The 24,082-nt window shown below is 35.5% G+C and overlaps 1 long non-coding RNA gene across 1 annotated transcript in view; it reads left to right on the forward strand.

Annotated features, from left to right (window-relative positions):
* Positions 1 to 24,082, forward strand: part of LOC101697573 (uncharacterized) — an 82,652-nt gene that overhangs the window by 3,163 nt on the left and 55,407 nt on the right. Inside the window, exons 2-3 of the long non-coding RNA XR_205123.4 lie at positions 1,317 to 1,421; positions 6,593 to 6,618. This is a non-coding gene — a long non-coding RNA (uncharacterized LOC101697573). The remainder of the gene's footprint in view (positions 1 to 1,316; positions 1,422 to 6,592; positions 6,619 to 24,082) is intronic.

A 24,082-nucleotide genomic window follows, 5' to 3' on the forward strand; every position in this document is an offset into this window, starting at 1 on the left:
GTGACATTTTAAAAGTTCAAGGACCCAGGAGTGCATGTAGAAAGGCAGATAATCAGACAAAGATTAGTTGCACCATACTTAAGCATAGAACTGGGAGCTAAGCCACTCATATGTTTTAATACGATGCATAACAGTAACAGGACTTATGACTTTAGCACAATATGCTTCAATTTCCCCTCTAAAATGTGGGTTAGTATTGGTGCCAAAGTCATAATTTGCTTGAGAATTCAACATGATAGCCATGTAATTTACAAAGCACACAGTGAGTGCTCAGTGGTCAGCTCAGTCTTGCCTTCTTTTGAAACACTAAGAGGCTCCCTCACTAGAAACACACAGAAAATGCAAAACACAGAAAAAACCAGTTAATCTATCAGTGGGTGTATTAATTGTATATTCATCTACTAATTGTTGATTAGCTGAATGATAAAGAGAAGTAAGGACAAGAAATAATTTATTTCATACAGATTTTATGTTTATATGTTTTGCTTTTTCACCAGTTTTGCTTCTCCCCTCAACCTGAGAATATTTTTGTGTGAGAGCTTCGCTATTTAGTTTTTTAGATAAACAGAACATAATATACTGTGTAGTCACTAATGTTCCAAGAATAGCCTTAAGGTTATTTTAGCAATCTATTTTCCCTCCCACCTGTCTTTTCCCCAAGGTGTATCTATTCCAAAATTATATTTAGTTTTAAACTTAAATCTTAGACTCACTGAAAAAAAACTACCTAGATTTTTAATATCCCCCAGAAACAAAATCTAGTCTGTATTTTCTTTGCTTTGTTATAATCATTTTTGGGGAGATTTAAAAAACTCAATTTCTGTTATGGTGGTATCCTGTGACTAACATCAGCAAGCATTGTTCTCCTCACCTGGGCTGTCCTGGTTGAAAAGAGAAAAGAGACTACAACTTCAACGTTTCATCGGCAACATCTTGACATTATTTGACTCTTACTGATGCCTAATAGTGTGATAATTTTTACATGTTGAGTAGAAGCAGGTGTAACACTTACCTGGTGAATTTATGTCTCCTAGACTGATGGGTTGGTAAGACAAAACCTGAGAAGTAAAGAATGAGTGATATTCACAGATGAAGTGTAACTTTCATGTCATTGAAGTTCTCAAAATATGAACTCATCTCTAATCCCAGGCAAGATCACATAGGCAAGATGCAGCCATAGGATTTTATATCTTTGGTGTTCTTTCTTCTCTTCTAGTCTTCTTGTTTTCTAAATTTCAATTAAAAGGAATCTTTTTGGTTCCTGCCAACCTCTATTTAAATTATCAGCTCATAACTACTGTAAAATTCATTGACAGTGATGGGTGAAGAAGACAGATGTTTATCTTCTGAGATCACCTTATTCAACAGAGCATCAAATCTTAAGATCCCTAAGATTATTCAGGAACGATTGCAGCATCAAGGTATCATTTGAAGTCTTTATACTTTTAGAGCAAGTAAATATTGTTTATAATTTATTTTTAAAATTATAATAAATTTACCAATAAGATATTAGAGTCAATCTATTGTTCTGATTTTGGTATTAACAAATATCTTAGTTAACTTTTTTGTTGCTGTATACTACTTAAAAGAAGAGACAGTTTGACACAGTTTGTAGAGGTTTCAGTTCATAGTTGGGTGACTCTAAGGCAGAGTGGCATGGCAGAGCCGCATGGTGAAAATGAAAAGAGCAGCTTATGGCATGATAGCAAGAAGCAGAGAGAGATCAAGGAAGGAGAGAGAGACATACACCCTTCCAGGCCACACCCCAGTGACCCACTTTCTGAACAGACTGCACTCCCAACATCACATTTAGCTATAAATTCATCCACTAATAAGTATCATGCCCCTGAAATCCAATCACCTCCAAATAGCCCCACCTATGAGCACATGAGGCTTTAGGGGGCATTTAGGTTAATTAATTACTTAATTTATTTATTTTGTGGTATCGGGGATCAAACTTAGTACCTTACGCTTGCAAGGCAGGTGCAGCACCACTGAGCTAAATCCCCTGCCCAGGACATTTAGATATAAACCACAACACCAAATAGACTCTTACACCCTCATTCAGAGATAATTTATGAAGAAATAGAGTTCAAAATAATTTTTGAACTGTAAGAATCTTATATATGTAGGTTTTTCAAATAATATAACAAAAATGAGTTATGCAATGTCTCCCAAAATGTCATGTTTTTTAGATGTTTCTTGAGTTTGTAAATGTCACTTTTGTTGCATAATCAGAGTAGATATTTTTATCATGAAATATTGATATAGAAACTAACCCTGAGTCATTTGCATTATTACAACAATTCATGTAATGAGCCACATTATTCATTAAGTTAATTCATATTTAATGACTATTATGTGTAAGGAATGCAAGTTTGTTCTATTTTATAATAAAGATGGTCTCTATACTTGTGCAATTTATAGTCTAGTAGCAGAGACAATACTTACCTATAATTACACGAAAAAACATATAGTGACAAATTTATTAAATTCTCTAGAGCGGTGGTTTTCAGTCTCAGATTAAGGGTGGTTTTCCACCCCTCTCCCCAGAGAGTTTGATCACATTTTTCTTTGTCACAGCTGATCATGGTGGAGAGTGAAGTGGTAGTGGGTAAAGGCTGAGGAGGCAGCTAAGTATCCTATGATGGACATTTTAAAATGCACCCCCCACGAACAAAGAATCATCCAGTCTAAAATGTCAGTAGTGTCAAGGTTGAGAGACTGCTCTAAAAGAAAAAATACAGTATTTGAGGAGCATACACTGTTGGAGGGGAGTGGGAATTAAATAAGGCCTCTCTATTATCCAGTATGGAAGTTTACAGAGAGATAAATTACACATTAAAATCATAGGGTGTCTTAGTTACTTTTCTTATTGATGAGACAGAATAGCGAACACCCATAATTAAAAGGAGGAAAGGTTTATTTAGCTCACAGTTTGTAGAGGTTTCAATTCAGAGGTGGCTGGCTCTGAGGCAGGGTGGTATGACAGAGGAGAAACAGCTCATGGCAGGCAGAAGACAGCAAAAACAAGCAGGCGACCCACAAATGACAATAGCAGCTTCTTTCTGCTGACTTTATATTTTATCTAGGCTACCGGGCATAGGGCATGTGCCAAACCAGTGGACTAATTTAGTAATCACACACCTTTATTCTTAGCACCCTTAATCCTAGCATTGCACCATGAATCAATCCCAGTGTCACACACTCTATATCCAGCCACCTCTGAAAAGCCCTATCTACAACTGCATGAGGCTTTGGGGGGACATCTAGATACAAGGCATAACATAGGACACATTTGTCTTGCTTTACTTCTAGCCCCAGTAAAGATTTCAAATAGGGAAAACTGCATTCCTATCTTTCTTACTTTCTTTATGATGAGACACAATATCTGACACCCACATTTTAAAGGAAGAGAGGTTTATTTTGGTTCACAGTTACAGTCAATGGTCAGATTGCTCCCTGTCAGGAACAGGATGGCAAAGAGGTATGGTGGAGGAAAAAGTGCTTAACCCATGAAGGTCAGGAAGCAAAGGGAGAAGGGAGGAGCCTGGAAGGGAGGTATAACCCTCTAAATCATGCCCCAGTGACACACCTCTTCTAATTGGACCCGTCCTCCTAACAGCAAGTCACCTATATATACTGACTTCACAATTCAATCACTTTCTAAAGCCCTGCCCATGAGGCTCTTGGGGGAAAATCTAGATATAAATCACAGCACTAGTTAGTGAGGAAGTCAGAAAGTGAGGGGCTATTTGGTGAGGGCTAACGTGAATGGGAAGCAGAGTATGTAATTAGGCACCATCTCAATAATTCGATCATAGTCGGTAAGGACTGGTTATCAGAACTTGACTTTGTTCCTTATTTGTTATTCTGTTATGCTGATTTTTTCTCTTAATACAAACCAAAACAAGCAAATACTTTTTACAAACAAAAAGGGTTTATATGGTTGTTATTGAAAGTAACATAGTGCCCAGGCAAGGGTGAGTCTCACATCTCAGCCAGCCCTGGAGAAGAGCCAATCATGGACAATAAGAGCTATAGCTCTAAAAATGCAACTAGAGTTGACCAATCTCAGGTGTGTCCAGAAAAAAAAAGCCTGGAATATAATTCAGAGCTGACAATATAAAGATCACCCTGAATTAGGCCAGTGGTAAGCAGTGAGCCTGATGTCATTATCAGTGCTGCCTATCAGCCGTGTCTCTTTCCAGCTGGTTTGGTGAGATTGCAGCAGTTAATGATTAATGTGTTCTACAACTTCTCAATTGAAATGTTTCTGGTACCTTTCTGGAATTTTTCATCTACATAGGAAGAGAAATATTAAAATAATATAACCAGAACATTCCTAACTCAAGAATATAATATAAATCTATCCAGAAACCATAAGGTCATTACCAATTCAGAAATGGCAAATGGTATAGTGCTGTATTTGTTCCTGTGTAGTCAAAATTAAGGGCAGTGGGATTTTGTGATTCTTCCTACATTCCTGCCTGGCTGGGTCTTCTCCAATTTATCCTGGGGAGAGGAAAATGTAATCTTTATTCTGTCTTGGTTTCCTGTCTTTCCACATATTGCTTAGCTCCTTTTGTATGCTTTTTGGCTCCAAACCAAAGATATTGATATCTCTGGCAAATGGGAAAGAAGCTAACTCAGGATATAGCTCAATAGTTGTGATTATTTTCATTGTACTTGTTATGGCTTGTGTCTATATTTTTCCCCAAAGCCTCATGCAGTCATAGGTGGGACTTTTTCCAAAGTGACTGAATCTAGAGTGTATGATGCTGGGATTAAGGGTGTGTGATTACTAAATCAGTCCACTGATTAGTTTGCCCACCCTAATCCCAGTTCCCTGATAAAGTATAAAAGGGACAGAAAGAAGCTGCTAAGGTTCCTTGCTTGCTTTGCTACCTTCTGGCCACCATGAACTGTTTCTGTGATGCTTGCTTGCCATGCCATCCTGCCTTGCAGCCAGCTGACTATGAACTGAAATCTCTCTAATTGTGAGCCAACTAAACCTTTCCTCCTTTAACTTTGGGTGTCAGGTATTTTGTATTAGCAATGAGAAAACCAAGGCAGTGATAGAAAGTTTTCTACATATATAACCTATGTTGTGGCATTTTTCATGAAAAATATCTTTTTTTTTGTATTAAATTCTTTTATTGGTACATTGTAGGTATACAACACAATTACATTTCTCATTGGGAATTGTACCTTTATATAATGCATCTCTTGGTATGAAAACTATCTTGGTCCACATTTGAGTTAAAAATGGTTCCCAAGTATTTTCTTTTTAATTTGACTTAAAAATGTTTAGTGTTAGATTGTGTGTTACCACAAAATTATATGTAAGAGCTATAGAACATCTGGAAAATTCTAAAGAAAGAAAACGAGAGAAAATAAAAATTCCTTTAATCCAGACATTGGTAACTCCTGTTAATAAGTTAAATTATCTCTTACATATTAAAACATTTTTTTTTACAGTATCAGGGATCAAACTCAGGACCTTGCGCTTGTGAGGCAGGCGGCAGCACCACTGAGTCAAATCCCCAGCCCTTTTTTAATGAAGTAAAATAGATAAAAAGAGTTCATGTCCCAAAAATATATTAAAGATTTCAGCTTTGAAAGTTAAAGATAATCTTAACGTACTTCTTAAACCCTTAATACACAATAAAGCAAATAATCTTGAGTATTGACATAGAATAAAGAGTAGTGAAAATGTCAGTCACACTATTTGAAAGGTTCTAACAAATGGTTTAAACCATTTTTAGTGTAATTTTGGGCCTGAAGTTTTAAATATTCAACATTCTAATAAATGGGCTGTTATAGAAATAGAAGATTTTGTTCCTTTTCCAGTGAGAATTATTTATTTATTAGCCCTAGTTTTGTAACTGAATGCCAAGTACATATTTGTAACAAACAAATCACAGTAGGACGACCCAAACATAATTCAATTACCTTTGTTTTCTACAGAGAAAAATCAGTGAAAAATGTATTTGTGCTAATCGATGGCCAGTTATTTGTACTTAAAATTTGTTATGTGCCTAAAAATATTATTGAATAGTATTCTATTCCTAAATTATTTCATTTCCTGACAATATATTATCTTAAATGTCTCTGGAGCTCAGCTTTATCCATGAGGTCATTATCTTTGATTTTAGCTGTGGCTATTGTAGACTGGTCTACACAAGCTTCAACTCACACAGCACTGGAATGGAGGCTTCATGTATGCTGCTTGCCATTGTTTTCTGCCCTGAAAGTCTGCAGACCCCAGATGTAGGAAAGATCTTGCTTAGTTAGTAGGCAGATAACTTAAAACTTTGAGGAAGCTAATACTCCTGAAGACAAATCCTGATCAATGGCCCAAGAATCTAAAAGAAAATTCCCCCCTGACTTCTCTTCTTCAGAGAGCAGTTCTAAAGAGATACCAAATATACTTCTCAGGAGGCTCTGGCAGAATTGCACTCTCATTGTCATAGCACTGACATTAACTGACACATATTTCTGATCATTTTTCTCTTTTCTTTCCTGCCTTATATTCCTCCCCATTCCTGTTCACTGGACTCACCTCCAACATAAACTTCCTACACAAAAGTCCTTCCTCTGGATCGAAGATAGCAGGTAGGTGTGATCTAGTAAGTTATATTCAAGTTATATTCTAATAAAATTGAACCATGCTGTTCAGCATGTGCAATCAGAAGTGTTCCATAGGACTCTAGAATACATACCATCTTGGTCAAAAATAAATTCAAACTTCTAAATATGAACCAAACTTGTAAATAATTGATTCAAACTTTTAATATGAATTTAGTTATAATATCACCAATTCCTGGCTGTGTGGCACTAATCAGGGACTTCAACGTCACGGAGAGTTGATTATCCATATTAAGGGTGCTAATATCTACTTCATTGCAGCACTAGCCACAATTACCAAGATAATGAACACAACACAAGTGTTCATCAATAGATAAACAATTAAATAAAATGTGATATATATGTACAGTCAGATATGACTCAGCTTTAAAAAAGAAGAAATCCTGTCATATGTGTTAACACGGATGAAACTTGAGAATATTGCTAAGCGAAACAAGCCAAATACTGCATGAGTCCACTTATATGAGAGCTCTAAAATAATCAAGCACAAAGAAGCAGAGTGTAGAGTGGTGGGTGCCAGGGGTTGGGAGGATTGGGAAATGGGTATAAAGTTTCAGTAAAGCAAGATGAATAAGCTTTAGAGATCATCTGTACAACATCACACCTGCAATTAACAGAACTATATTGAGCACTTCAAAATTCACTATAAGGGCAGCCCTCACATTAAATGTTGCAACTACAATAAAAAAGTAATAAAAGTCTGACAGTGGCAATGGAAGTGCATATGGAATAAATAAGGAAGTAACTCACTGGAATGCAAAAGAACTATTGGCAGCTGATAAGGAGAATTCTAAGAAATGTCCCTTATTTGTAATACTGAAGCAAGAGACTTAGCTTTATTATGTTATTTTTATTTTTTAAATACTTGGGAACAAGTTATTCCCCTCTAGACCCTAGCTTATTGTGTTCTGCCATAACATCTTTAAAAATGCTCTTTTTTCCACAAACACTGGCATTATAGTCCTCTTTAATGCTTTCAGTTTACAGCAGCATGTGCTGTTGAGCTGCTGGAAGCTGCCAAGGCAGAGAATAGTGTTCAGGGTATGTACTTTGCAGTGACAAGAGACAGTGATGTCCTTCACCTTGAAATTTTATTAGGAATCACATACTAATAAGAATACAGGTGTGGAACATTGAGAGGCACCATCTTTAAAGTAAAATTAGAGTTTAGATATGAAGTAGCTCTTTGTTAAAAACCACATCTTTTCAAAAAGACTCAGAGAAAGCCAAAAGCCTCTATAAATTTTCACAAATGTAAAATGCTTGTAGCACATTCATTTATTTAGATTTCTTCTATTATGCTGCCCTGATTGTAGAAATCTACCCTAGACTTTAAAACATGTTGATCCTTGGCTAGTTAATGAATCGTGTAATGACACTGCAGTTGAGTTGCTGGAACAAATGCAACCAGACACTTGGAGAGAGGGTAAAAAAATTTCTTAGGTGGCAAAACCAAATAATGAGCTAAGGATTAGTTACCTCCAAAAGATTTGCTGATAAGGAAAGGTATTCCACAGTGAGAATTCTTGTTCCCTTGCTTTCATTCCACTAAAATTGTCAATCCTGACATGTGCTCTTTGAACTATGGAGCATTTAATATGTTAAGGCTTCGAAGTTAGATTTAATTTTGCCCTACACAAGCATTGTGTCTGGCTTTTTGTTTGTTTTTTTGTTGTTTTTCAGTTAAAGATATTGGCTTCATCTTGCAGTATTTTATATAAAAATATGTATATACCCACATATACATGACGTATATAACATGCATATACCAATACAAGTATACATATATATATAATTCCATGATTTCTAGGCACTCAAAATGACATCAACATATATCAATAAGCAGAACATTTTAATGGTAAGCAGCTTCAATGCATGTTTGTGAAAGTACTAGTTGAGCTAATTACTAGTCTTGATCTTTTAAAAATAGCATAAAATAATTTCAGGAGATGATAGAAAAAACTCTCCATAACATTTTTTTAAAGGTATTATGACTTCTGATTCACACAGATTTAGTCAAGATATCACCAACCTTGGTTTGGTTGATTTAAATATGTAGTATGATATCTCGGTGCTTCTTTTGTACTTTTCCAACCTCAGTGTTAAAAGAGTTCCTTGATTTTGTCAACATCGCCACTGTCTAAAGGTTATCTTGATGCAGCAGAGATTTCATTACTGCTTGAGCTTGCTATTATGAAATGTAATTCCACTCAACAAAGAGTTTCAGGTCTACACATTTCATATTTCAACAAATCCTGGGCTGGGAATTTAGCTCAGTGGTTCTGCCGCCTCCCTCATAAGCACAAGGACCTGAGTTCAATCCCAGGTACCAAATAAACAAACAAACAAACAAATTCTTAGATAATTAGAATGATGTTTCTGTCCTGAGGTATGATTATAGCTTATAGGATCATGCTTCTTTGTTGTTGCCATTTTTGTTTATATTTGAGAGATCATAAACTTTCCTTTTTAAATAAAGTACATTCAACAAGGATGCTCATTCTTTTCTTTTTTAATTTGTTAAGTTTATTGGTACATTTTAAGTATACAATATGTTGACATTCATCATTGGGAATTTGTACCTTTACATGATGTATCTTGCTTCTTCTTTTTTCCCCTTCCCCTGCCCTCCCTTCAACCCCTCCACCCCTCCCTATTTACAAAGACTTTGTTTCCACTTTTTCCTTTTCTCATATTTATTCCTTTCACTTCCCCTACCCCACCCATTTCCCCTTCCCCTTTGGGCCTTATCTTCCTATTCCACATTACCTATTATACATTTTGATCCTTATTTACACTTTCAGTTTTTCACACCAGAGAAACTATTTAGTATTTATACATGTGTGTTCTGTTTATTTCACTTAAGAGTATCGCCTCAATGTAAGGATGCTCATTCTTGATTCAACCCTTGCCCTCTCCCATCTTTAGAAGAGGTTCTGTGGTTCTATCTTGGATCTTTCTAAATAAAAGGGTCTTTCTAGTGGACTCCAGATTTTGCAATTTATTATTAATAGGAATAAGCATTTAAGTGTCTGTGAGTATCCATTGCATATTTATGAACATTGAAATCCAGGAGCTTGGTTGGATAGCATATGCAGGCATAAGTGAGGCTGTGCATGTTAGTTTCTGAAAGTTCAGACCTCAGACAGGCCTAGGAACCCAGGATTTGACTCTGTTAATAAAAGATGTACATTGGGCCTCCTCACATCCCACTAAATCCATGTATGTACCAGATTCCAGGCTGAATTGATATCAACTACTTTACATTTTAGATAGTTTGCTTCAGAGCCTGGGATATTGAAAATATATTTCTAATCCCAGAACTTGAGGAAGTTTCCCTTAAGGATAAGGCGTCCTGTCCATTTACATGAATACTTCCTCTCTGAATAATGGACTACAAAAATCCATATTTCATTGTCTCTGACATCTGGTAGCAAATGCCACTGTTAATGGCTAGCATTCTAGCTACAAAATTAGCAAGTAATAAATATAAGACTAGTATTTATAGTAACTTTATGAATACAAGACGTATTAGGAGTGGATAAAATTTACTAAGATTTCCACTAAAAGATCCAAATTCCAAGTTATAAAGTCTTTATTGTACATCTCATCCCATTACTTGGCTTATACACACACACAAACACAAGGCTTCCATGAATATTACACCTGTTCTATACAGTTTCCAAGGGCTGGAGAATAGTGTATATGCACCGTGATTTGGGTTTAAATGTCACTAGCAGCCCAGGAGGGATTATCTAAACATTTTCAGGAACTGAGTCTTCTTTAAAATTATTCAGTGTCTTCTTTTGTATTATCTTCTTTTCTGCCTCCCTATAATGATGCTAGCTTTTTATCAGTTGTACTACACATTGCTTAGTTTTATCATTCAATACTAGATTTTATACTTGGGTGCATCTAAACTAGATGGAACTTGTATAACAGTATATTATGAACAAGCTAATTGGACTGGTTGCCTCTCAGCTTTTCTGGAACTAAATTTAGTTTTATAATTTCTCATAAAACTTTCTTACTCTTGATTCACCCATGATACTATATATAATGTCTTTTCTAATTGACACATTAACATACATCCAATAAAGAATATTCCAACTATAACCTGTTACTGACATCATTACAGAGGCTTATAAGGATGTTGTCTTTGCTCTTTTTACAACTGGGCTCACACTCTTCCTCGTGATATTCTCTTTCTCATATTCCTGTGTTTGCCTTTCTGGAGAGCGCGGATGCTGGAGGAGAAGGTTATGATATTGAGAACCTCTAGTGACAGAAGAGTTGAGAAAAGAGAAATGAGAGACTAGGAAATGGTAATCCCTGAGAGCTCTGGCCCCAACTAATGAAATGAGGAGAATGCTTGGAGATACAATGAATCCTAGTGTTTGGGATATAGATCTAAGACATTTACCACTTAGTGGAAATTTGATGTTAACTAACAGATTGATAACCCTTAGTCAGCTACGTGTAATATCAGGACAGAGTGTGGCAAGCCTAGCCCAAACCCCAGAAGTTCTGGCATGCAGTAGCAATATTAATAGGAAAAATGCAATAAATACTTACTTCATTTTCTTAATCCTCACATCAAATTTATGAGATAATTACTGTTATTTTCTCCAATTTACTCCTGTGGAAACCTAGAGACAGAACGGTTAAGTAACTTTCCCAAAAAGACACAGCTAATAAGAGGTGGAGACAGTTCTCCAACTCAGGCCTCTGATTTTAGACTCATGCTTAATTATTACTTTTGAGAACAGAGTGGCAGAATGAAAGAAGCAATGGGCCCAACAATCACTTCCTTGCTTTTTAAGGAAAAATGTATCTGTTCTTTTTTGAAAACATGGAAACCAAAGAACAGTGGGTATACTGAAGACATGTTGGGACTTACAAATTGGGGTCTAAAAGTAGCCTCCAGGGTTTATGAAAGAGTGCCTGGTGTTTGTGCCAGGTCACCACATGGAAACACTGAATTCCCATCAGGACTGGCCACTCTTAGAAAAACCATGAACTAATGACAACCAAAGTGGAGCAACCACAAGAAAACCTCCATCTGATACTAAAAGAAAGGTCATTCTAAAATCAGGATAGCCTTGCCTGATAGTGAACAGAGATTTATCTATATGTTACAGGAACTGAGATTTGTCAGGAGAAAAGGAGAAAGAAGAAACAAAAACCATGAGATTTAAAAAAATTTATTATAGTAAAAACTACATTGCCATAAATTTCCCTCAAAACACTGCCCTAGCTTTGAACACATATATCCCATCTTTTTTGCCACTTTCTGAAGCATTTCTGGAAGTTTTCTTTTGTGTCTTTATGAAGTGTGATAAAAAAAAAATATGGTGAATGCTGCTGTTAAGTGCCATCCAATAGAAAGGTAGTTCATCTATTTACTGGATCTCAGCCCACAAGACTTATGGCTCTTCTTCAAAGTCAAAATGACTGTGAAAGGTAAACTTTTAAAACTGATCAGGACTTTCAGGCAGCCACAACAGCTTAACCTAAAGACACACATGAGGGAGGACTTCCAGAACTGCTTCGGAAAGTGGCAATAATAAGGAGATAAGTGTATTTGAAGCAAGGGGAAGTATTTTGAGGGAGGTGAATGGCAATGTGCCTTTTACTGTTACAAATATTTTAAAATTTAAACATTTAGTGCATGTTTTGATCACTACTTGTATATGGTAGGTTTTAGCATTAAGCTTTGAGATTGATAGGGTGGTAAAGGTCTACTTCACTAGCCATTGGCCAGTAACTCTCAGCACTGTGAAGATACACCATTTTTTGCACAACCTCCAACACCAAGAATGGCACTTGTTTTGCTTAACCACTGTCCTTTGAAAATATTCAGCCCTCATAGAAATCAACAGTGTTAAGGTTTTCCTTATACTGTCTTTATTTGTACTTAAAGAAAACTCTAACAATATTATAACAAAGGAAAAAAATTTCCCAATATCTTATCACCCAGACACACCAATGTTTGCTTATCTCTTTATTTCTTTCTTATACATCTACATAATTATTAGTTATGATTTTTAGTAATTTTTGTTATAAAGACTGTATTTTCTCTGAATCTCAAAAGTAGAATTGATCTTGTGCTTAGTTTATGAGGACCCATCATTCTCAGTGCAATCAATATCTACCTCTTGTCCCTTTTTAAAATCTTTATTCTTGACCCCACTTCTCTGATAGACATATGCTTTTGGGGTAGGTATACATCTTTCTAAAATATGATATTTGTAAAAATTTTATGTGTACATATATAGTATTTTGTTATGTAAGTTTTCGCCAACTTCCAGGAAACACAAATGCTGCTGTGAATGTTCTCTCAAATGTCACATAGTGGACTTTGAGAGCATTTCTCTGAGACTTACACCCAAGAATAGACTGCTGGGTCACAAGATTTTTGCACAATGGAGTTTCATCAGGCACTGTATTGTGAGATTGTTTTTCAGAATGACTCCAGTGGTTTTTTTTCATCAATAATGCAAGATGTTTCCAGTTTATTCAGTCTCATTAGTATTAGACAGTATCCAAATGTTTTAAATTTGCTAATTTATCTCACTGTTGCTTATTCTGTATTTCTTTGGTTACTGATAAGTTTGAAGATTTCATATCCATTCAGTGTCCCTCTTTTGTATGATGATGACTTCTGATACTTCCCCATTTTTTTCTTCTGATTTACAAGAATTTCCTATTAAGATTTAAATCCCTTGACAGCTTCAGATATTATTGGTATCCTTTGCCATTCTGTTATCTTTACCTACAATATTATTTGTAAAGGAGAGATCTCTAATTATGGTATTATAATTATCAATTCGATATGTATATCCTGTGTCTTAAATACATCTTTTTTTCACAAAAAAATTACAACGATATTGCCCTATTTGTCATATTGACTTCATAATTGTAAAGTTATTTTAATCTGCTCTTTATCTTGTCATAAAAAGTAAGGATGTGGTTTATTTTGCCCCATATACCGAGTGAGATTTTCTGGTACAACAAATGAAATGTTGAACTGTCTTCCTATTGTTTTGGCATTCCTATTATCACATGTTGAGTTGCATAGATTAATAAACTCTGCCTTTTATAACTGTGGGCTCCAAAACTTTAGATTCATCAAATACTTCTAAAAAGTGTTTGAAAAAAAGATGCCTTTGTATTGACAAATACAGATTTTTTTTTCTTGTAATTATTCCTTAAATAATACAATATAAAATCTATTTATATAGCATTTACGTTGTATTAGGTATTATAAGTAATCTAGGGATGATTTAAAGGATGTGGGTAGATTATATGCAAATATTAACATTTTAGAACCTTATTTTTGAATTTTTATATTTTTTCTTAAACTAGAGTTTGATTGGGATAATTTTAAAATTTCCTTTATCCAATATGGTAGTTATTAGCCATAGGCACTTAGGACTTGAAATACAGTATAGCTAGTACAAGTTGAGATGCATTTGCAAATGTAAATTACATAATGGCTATCACTCAGTAAAAAATAATACAAAAATATCACTATTTTTGTATTGATTACATGTCAAAATTATATTGCAGATATATTAAGTGAAAATATTATTAAAATTACTTTTTAAGGTGAGATATGTATATGTACCAATTCTTCAAGAGAAACATAATTACTATTTATCATACACATATACAAATAAAAATAAACTAAAAATGAATTATTCCTATTTCTTTTTATTTTTTGTTATGGCTAGTAGAAATTTTTAAATTACACGTGTAGCTAGCATTTTACTTTTATTGGATAATGCTATTAGTTCAAATTATGTAGAAGACTTCCATAATTCTTATTCCTTTCAAATAATATAGTATTAACCTTTATTAAATCCTTCTTACACTAAAACAAAATGTTTTTCTGTTTAACTTTATCATTACCACATAAATACATTTACAAAGCCTCAGGATTCTTGCTTGAAACACCTGAGTATCTGGCATGGAATTTCAGCACAATGGAAAACTTGGAAAAGAGCTGAGCTTGAAACCCATGGAGTAAGAAAGATCTGGGAAACAAGCAGGAGGAAATACCAACATGATGATTGAATATATGAGTCCAAAACTCAGGAGAGGAATATGAGCTGGAAACTCTGATGGGACTATCATTAGCCCACTGATTGCCATTAAGATCCATAGGGTTTTGTTTAAACTGTTTGTTGATTAAGATGTTTGCTACTAAGTCTTCATAATTTCCAAGAGTCTTCGGATGTTAGTGAGATAATTTTTAGGGCAAAACCCCTCAGAGACAGAAGAGAAACCAAGCTAATTTGAGAAGATGGCTAATGAACTGTGAACTATTTTAAGACTAAATTCCCAAGAGGGATGTGTCTGAGGAATTCCTCTATAAAGGAGTATTTTAAGAGTGGTCAAATGACTTAGAAAAGAGATTTCATCCAAGGACAGCCATCCATTCCACTAAAATATTTCTATTTATTGATGGAATCACAGTATACATGGAGTGAAACGGATGAGAGGGTCAGGATGCAGGCCACACATGAACCAGGGGTGCCTAGCCTCTTGCAGGGATAGAGAGGGGATAGTTGAGAATAGTAGACTAAAGAGTGGACTGTTGCTAAATAAAGAGCAAACAGGTGCCCTCAGCTCTAAGGCTAGCAGGAAGAACAAAAGGGCAATAATGGCTTCCTCCTAAGCCAGAAGTAATCTCATTGTGTCACAGCAACTTGACAGGAAAGGCTGAAACTCAGGTGGTGGATGGCTTGGAAGTTCTGGTTTCTTTTCTGGGGCTTTTCACCCAAGGTTCCTTTCTTCTCATTTTTGAAGAGTTGCTGACTAATGTTTGATATCTCAAGCCTAATTCCACTACAGCCTAAGTGTTATCATAGAGGGTATACTGAGGTCTCAGTCACAGCCTTCTTGCTAGGTTCCTTCATGGATGGAGGTCCCTTTGAATCTCATTAGTGTCTGGAGGTCACTTGGAATCTCAGTGAGTCTTATGCCAGCAGCCAGCCACCAATTCTCCAAGAGATTATCACACAAAGAACCATGGACTTGTTAAATGTGCATCAGAATCATCTCTTCATACTGAGAAAAGGGCTGGAAAATGGCTGTGTTTGGTTTCTTTCTCGATGATTTCATTTTAGAAATGAAAATCAAGTATATTAAATGACTAAGAGAAGATTCTAATGGGAAAGTCAGGACAATTAGGAATCACTTTTAAGAACATTTTTGTTGTTGCTCCTTTTTGGCCAAGGACTACTCATCTTTAGCTTCCTCACCTCTTGGCTTTTATATTTTGTGAAGGTGAGAGACAATGAGTCACTTGTCAGCAAGTGGGAAAATCTAAGCTAAAAACAGGAACTCTGTTTTTCACACTTATTTTAATTATGGATAGTTTTTCTCTTTGTAAACTTTCAGATGGGAAAATTTTGTGAACCAAAAGTTGATATATAGAGTGACTACTCAGGAGAATATATAGATACACACGTAGATAGATACATGATAGATAGATAGATAGATAGATAGATAGATAGATAGATAGATAGATAAGAAAGTGAGAGATGATGATGATGATACTCCTTTCCAGTCTCTGGAGTGACTTTGTGAGAAAGTATTCTCTGATCTAGCAGATTCTTTATGCGAGTCATATTTTGGCATCTGAAAAGTTCCTGGTCCTGCTGGTCAGTAACTAGCAATTTGATTTTTTGAATTTTCCTTCTTTTTCACTCCACAGTGGCAACTGTTTTTCATCGCCTGTGAAGCAAAAATAATTGTGATTCAAATAAAATTGTCACACTTTCAGATCAGTCAGAATTTGGTATGACATTCAAAGAAAGAAATACAATTTCGATCCAAAAATTACTGAAAAGCAAAATAGGCCTCTACTGAATAGCTCCTAAAGACATCCAAGAAGAATGGGATGAAGTGGGCTTTACACAATAATTTATGAATTAAGTTTTTTAAAACTCTTAATAAACATTTTTCCTCTCCCACAAATTCTGTTATTGTACAAATGTCCACATGCTTCCAACTCCATTCACAGGGCCAGGGATTTAGCTCAGTGATACCTCACCTGCCTTGCAAGCTCAAGGTCCTGATTTCCATCCCCAGTACAAAAAAAAAAAAGAAAAGAAAAAGAAAACATCAACTCCATTCACAGTATATCTCTTTAGATGATCATTCTTTCTATAAAAAAATCAATTGCAGTTCCGGGGATTTAGCTCAGTGGTTCCGCTGCCTGCCTCGCAAGTGCAACGTCTGGAGTTCAATCCCCAGTACAAAAAAAAAAAAAAAACCAAACAAAAAAAACCAATTGTCTTTCCAAGAGAGTATAATAATATGTATGGGGGTATAATTACTTGTAATTTGTTTTATTTGTCACACAGAGATTGAGCTTTCCTTTCTCATTAGAAACAGAAATGAAAGTAATTGAAATAACAATTTATCTTTGTAGTATTACAGATTTTTCTCAAAAGTTGTAAAGCGTGTGGCTAACAATTTGTTTTCCCTTCAGGCCTGTGGGCTGGTATCTCTTTGGTGAAGAGAGGCGAAGGATGCCAGAAATGGACCTGGGCCCACAAAGGAAGTGCATGTCTTTCTCCCATGAAGTAGTATGGAAAATTTTGAAGAAGTATTTGAAGACCTAGCTTCTGGCCCTCGAAGGCTGCTTCCTGTTATGTGGAGATGCTTCAGTCTCCCTACCAGTAAATGTAGAGTGGTAGTATACCTCCCCTCAACAAACATAGCTACTGCTGCCACAATTAAACCAGGGAGCATAGTCTGTCAAGGAGTGAGGCAAGTCATTGCTCTCCTCTCAGCCTCAATCTCTTCATCCATTACCTGGTGTTGTCATGAGCACACAGGATAATAGATATGGAGCTTCTTTAAAGACTATGAGCACAATATATATATAAGAGACTAGTACAACCTTAGGATCCAAGAAAAAGTCCTGGTCCTGCCTTCTTTGAGTGAGCCTCTTATGAAGGTGTTTGCTGTAGAGGGCTATAGTTGTCTCCCAGGGCTGCTCAAACAACAGAAATTTATTTTCACAGCTATGATAAGAGCAGAAACAGTGTTGTCAATGTTGGTCTCATTCTGAGGTCTCTCTCCTCAGCTTACAGATGGTCCTGTTCTTCCTGCCTCTTTATAGGGTCTTCCCTTCAAGAGTGTCTGTATCCTATATGCCTTTCTAAGGACACTATCCATATTGGATTAGGGCCCACTCATTTGGCCTAATTCTATCTTAATGATCTCTTTAAAGACTCTCTCCAAAAAGTCATATTCTCTGGTCCCAAAAGATAGGACTTAAATGAATTTTGGGGAGACATGATTCAACCTATAACAAAGACTGCCATCTTTCTCTTTTAATATGTTAATTTTTATTTCAAGATTTTGTTATATTACTAACTTATTCTAACTGTTAGATGTTTTGTGAACAGTCAGCTTAATGTCCTGATTTCTTCCACATTTTTCCAATCACAATTTGAAAATACATTGAAATTCTGTATTCTGAATCTTCAGGTTTTGAATTGAAGGTTTCAGGGAAGAGCAGGATTTTCCTTAGAACCATGTTCATCAATGTCCTTTGAGATTTGTTTTTTGTGTTCCCACCAATTCATGAAGAAGTAAACATTACTAGTGACTCATCATACTTGATAATCGGTTTCCAAAAATGAAAGAATATTTCCATTATATATGATCTGCTTTAAAGTAGTAATTCATTGTTAATTGTAATTGCTCAAGCCTTTTTGTGGTGACCACCTAAACCTAGTACTTTTCTGTAACTTTGTAGATCAAAACAAAAGAAATGGAATCTATAATTTTCAGTACTTTTAGCAAAACTTACATTAAAGCAATGAAGCACAGAGGATAATTTCTAAAGAAATGCTTAGCTTCTACATTAGGGTAGCAAATGTGAAATATATGTAACGTATACTTTTACAGAAGTAATTAATTTCTCATAGATTTCAGCACTTATGGTATAAATGGAATCACTTTGACAAAAATAATTCAAATTCCACTAGCTTTTTGAAAGTTGCCATCATCAAAATACCATGCAGTTGCCTCAGTAGATAGGGAGACTTGAGCCCAGTTAAAAGGAGACATTTTGTCATTGGGAGAGGAAAATCAAATTCTACTTCTGAAAGCTCATTTCCTTACTGAGTCAAGTGCTGGGCGTCTGAATCTTCTGATTCAGATGTGGCCTTTGTCAGATCGCCCTTAAGCCTCTTGCAAATGGATTTTCATTGCTCTGGATGGCAAATTCCCCAAACACATCCATGTACTGCTCAATCTGGCCACAGGTCAAACAAGAACTCATGCTACCTATAAAATAAATTCTACTGAGAACTTCTTAAAAGATCTTCCTCTTTTTTCCATTATCAGTAATGATATTTACTAAGTATAATTGTCCTAATTTTGGAGATGATATTAAATAATTTACCAAAGTTCTACCTCTAGAAAGTGTCAATTCTATAATTAAAATCCAGACATTTCAGAACCAAATCCAGGGAATTAGGAATCTCTCTCTATATTTGGGATGTGGAATTAGGTGTCATCCCTTTTCTCTGTTACCTAATTATTTGGGGTGATATTACAATGGCCCAGGAGTTACCTATGAGATGAACCAGAACATTATTGATGATTAGGATCTAAATATATATTTGTGCCTATTTAACTAAGAGTGGGGGAAATAACAGAATATACATTATAAGAAGGAATTACAGGACCTTTTGAAAAAAATTATCTAAAGGGAGAAGAAGCAGACAGGAGGAGAGGATCTGAAACCAGTATGAAGTTGTCACTGGAACTCACTCACACTAGACAGCCTGGAGGTCTCCTAATGCCATAGAGAGGAAGGATGGCATTTAACTGAATAAGCTTTTATAGCTTGAATCACCCACAAATTTGCCTACTAATTGTTTTGAGGGAGCTAATTCAGAGAAAAGGTCCTCCTCTGATGGATATTGTTTATAAGCAGAACATCAAGTGAAAGCTTGTGGTGAGAAGTAACACACAAGGGAGCAATGGTTCTGAGGATCTTGTAAGGGGACACAGCATTTGCCAAAGTAGAACATCATGAGCCCTGCTCAAGGGTACACCATGGCCACCATGGATCTAGAACGATTGGTAAGTAGACAGAGAGGATCCCCGTGAACATTTAGAGATAAGAGAGAGGAAGAGGGACTCTCAGAATTTGCCTGGCAGATTACTGTCATTGAACTGAAAGGGATTTAAATAACACCATGATCTCACTTGAATCCACAAGCTAACGAGGTCCAGAGACATTTGAGTGATACGTATTGAACTAACATGAGTTACCTGAAATATCCAAGAAAACGTCTATGGACATGGCAATATTTCCGGCTTTGGAAATAGCAGTTTGTGTCTGGTTAATGTTTTTGAGGGTAAAATTAGAATACACTTGGTTTTATAAATATGAATTTTGTTTACTATAACTCATAACATGATCCGAGAGTCTTTGTAACTGCATGCATAAATTTCCTCTTTATTTTCTTGGTTCTTATTTTTTCCCCATTCCCTTGTCCTCCCTTTTATTTTCTTTTTTCCTTGGCTAAGGCTGCTCTGGAAGCCTGGTCTAATGATAAAATAATCTTTCTTCAAATAGTATTCAAAGATCAGAAATACATATTGAAGCATATTTATATTCAGAAGGAGCACATCTGTAAATTCAGAATGTCTATTTAATAGAGTTGGATTTCATATGACATTTGGGATATGTTCATGTTTGCCTATTAAAAGTTTAGGTAGTGGAAACTTTAAAACTTTTCTCATTATTATTCAGTGGTAACAGAGACCCAAAGAATACTTAGGTTCAGAGCTCCAGAATTTACCTTTGTATGAGTGTCTTCCAGGCTGCCGATTCCACTGGAGAGATTTTTCTGAAGATTGCTCTGAGCTCCAGGCCCAGACAGTCTGAGCCTTACATTGAGGGGAAAAGCTGAAAAAAGCTCTTGTTCCCACTGTCTCCCACTATGAACAGAAACCTTACCCTGGGAGCATTTGGCTTCCAAGATGAGTTTTCTGCATTGAAGTTGGTGCTATGAATTACTTCCATTTTTTTTCTTGTTTTCTAAGGGAGAAATAAAAGCTATACTGTTAAGTATTTTTTTATTCTGTAGCTCTTTGTCCCTGATGCAAGAGCTAACTATGATTTCTAACTTAACCTCCTTCACCTTGAGGAAAGGGGAAATTCAAGCTCAGTATTAACTAGATCTCCTATCCTCATTTAACTAGGCAGCTAGAGAATGAATGACCTGGAAAAATAGGATGTACATATAAGCTTTTTTTTAATTCAGAGAAGAGTTTAATTTTAAAGTGCTTTAAATTACTCATTTATTAAAAAGTATTTGTTTTGTAGATAAAGTTGGAGGAAGGAAAAAAGATCACAGATCTTAATTTAAAAAATTAAAACTGTGTCATTTATGAGAATAAGTAAGAAAAAAAGGGGGAGAGTGCTCACTAGTCAGGGGTTAGGGACCATTTCACTCTTGTTTCTTAATATTTCAGATTTACTGACTTTCTTTACATCCTAGTACTGTATTTTATGGTCTCGGCCCCTCCCCCAACTGCCAACATGCATTAGTTGGAGCATTTGTTTCTTGGGGATTGTTTTATGATATACAGGAAAGAAGGGACCTTTTGCTCACAAGTAAATATTTAATGTGAAAAATATATGTACATTTGAAAATATGATGAAGTCTTAATAATTTTTTTTCAAAGAACAAAGAGGAATGTGACACTGAAAGTCTGTTATTAGGTCTTAATGCTTTTTCAAAGGAATAAACATTTAAGAATATCTTTGTTGGTTGAATGTTTGCTAGGATGCATAATATAAAGTTCTGCTGGTTGTGAAGGGACTGTATCACCCACAGACTATTACTGAGTCTGTGTTGTATATCTTACATAGAGTACTAGTAATAGCTCACAGAATACTCTCGATGACCCAGAAGGTAGTGCTGTTGTCATATTGTTTTAAAAATGAGAAAACCGAATCAAAAAGATTAGAGAATGTATTTAAGGGCACATGCACTTGTAAGATAAAATAAAGAATTTAGATGACTCCAAAGCCACTATAGTGCATCACCTTGAGACAGTTGTAACATATAGTTGGAAAAAGCTCCTGCCTCTTGTTGTGTTATTGAAACTCATAGAGTTTCAAAAGCAAATGGATTGAACTCCACTTAATTAGTAATAAAAAAAGTCTCAGAATTAGGAAAAGCAGCAAATGATTCACCATTTATTTTTCTCACATTTTTGTTTAGCATTTATATAAATAAATTTAAGAATTTTGTGTCTACTTGCTTTTTTCCAAAATAAATTTATCTTTAAAAATGAAAGTAACATATGATTTCAGAATTAGGATGATACTAACTTAATTAATAGAGGGATTTTTAGAAGTAAAGAAGCCAGAGAATTCAATGAGTCAGATACCCACCCCCAGCACAAGTGGCTCATAATATCTTATAAAAACAGATTCCATGAAGCTATTATTGCAAAACATGTTCATCCTTAGAAAGGAGCCAGGACATAAAACACAACTCCATGGATGAGGAAATTAATGGTTATGCTTTTAGTATGCCAGATCTTTAGAGAAAAGCAAGAACTGTTTTTGTAAAGTAACAATAATGATGAGGGAAAGATTGATTCAGAGAAAGAAAAAGGATGATATGTAAAAGGGAAAATACAGTAATTATCAGCAAATAGCCTTGGCTAAATGAACAAAAAAAGATTAGAAAAAGAAAAATATTTGAATTAAAAGATAAGTTAAAGAGCTAGGGAGTTGCTGGTGCAGAAAACAAGAATAACAGAATATTTGGCTTATGAGAAGAGGAAATGAGGTTAAATCTTCACAATGTACAAACACAAATCTCTTATGGTTTTGGAAGTGTGCTTTTTAAATTATTTAAGCATGAGAATTTAATTATTTTTCTTGATATTAACATAAGAAGCTAAAAAGAAAATTTTAATTATAAAAAACAACTAACTCCAAGATCTTATCTATTCATTTAAACCTATAAAAGGAAACATCTTGATTTGGAATTGTGGTAATAGATGCATTCACCTCAAGTCAGCACCCTCAGGATGTCCCAGGTATTTTAGGGAAACTTTACTCTGGGGTCATCAGAATATCATTACTCTCTGCTTTGGGTCATTACATCATATTCTGTTTGAGCTGGGCTCAGGCTAATGAATGGCCTAACTGGCTTTGCCTCCTTGCTGGTTTAGACTCATCCATCAGACTTGCACAATGGCCTCCTTCTAAGCTGCATTTAGTCGTGACCCCCAATCTGGTCTTCTGGGATGTCTTGTTTTCTTTCCCTCCAGCCTTCCTCTTCTTTTCCCCCTTCCTCTTCTTCTGCTCCTTTATCATCTCCTCCTCCTCCTCCTCCTCTTCCTCCTCCTCTTCCTCCTCCCTCCTCTTCTTTTTCTTCTTCTTTTTTTAATTTTTAAAGTTTTCTTTTACTTTTGTCTTTTTCTCCTTTGGTCCTCTATTCTTTTTTTTTTTTTTTTTTGGCACCAGGGATCAAACTCGGGACCTTGCGCTTGCAAGGCTGGTGGCAGAACCACTGAGCTAAATCCCCAGCCCTGGTTCTCTATTCTTAAACTGCCAATATCAACATGTTTGGTGCTTAATTTCTCCTAAATTAGGAGCAGAAATCTGGCTATGTTTATACCTAGAGATAGTTATTATTTCCTTTTAATAGTTCTTTTATTTTAAAACATGCATAAAACTACACACTTAAAATCTTATATTTTTTTCTAATATCCCTAACTATGTCCTCATTTTTCATCCTCTACTCTTAACATTGATACAATGTTTATTTCAAGAACTCTGTAATCATCCTATTGTGGGAGAAGGGACATTTTTCTCATGACAGTTGACATTACATAGTCTGTGTGGGCAGTACTTAAATAAAGCAGAGCCTAGTGCAATTATCCAAATGCACAGTCCATTGAACTAATTCCACCCAAAATCTTTCATTTCACAAATTAGTGGGTTTTTCATTTTGGCTCCAACACCTGCCCATTAACATGAAGAAAGCAAATGTTAGGAAAAAGAATTCCAATATTCAGGCTCTTATCCTATTTTGTTCTTCCCAAGATAATCAGAATGTCTTTAATATATAAGATAAATGAAATTTGAGTAGGCCTAAAACTAATTCCTACAGTGAGAAAGCTGGAATCCATAAGGACAAGGTGGGAAGACCTCCAAACAGTGCCTGTGCCCTTGATCTTTCTTTAAAGGACATATTCCTGCCACTACTTTGCCCAGCCCTTTCCAAATAGGGAAGAGGGAGCCTCACCAACTAGATTAACTCTATTCCATCCACTGAGAACAAGCACCCTTCTCAGTTAGAGATCTTGAGTCATCTATACAAACTGATCTGAAATGAAATTGGCTTTTGCTCTGCCACTC

This window comes from Heterocephalus glaber, unplaced genomic scaffold, assembly GCF_053883595.1.
Source record: "Heterocephalus glaber isolate CG9 unplaced genomic scaffold, H.glaber_assembly_v1.0 deba00001553, whole genome shotgun sequence".
NCBI classification, from domain to species: Eukaryota; Metazoa; Chordata; class Mammalia; order Rodentia; family Bathyergidae; genus Heterocephalus; species Heterocephalus glaber.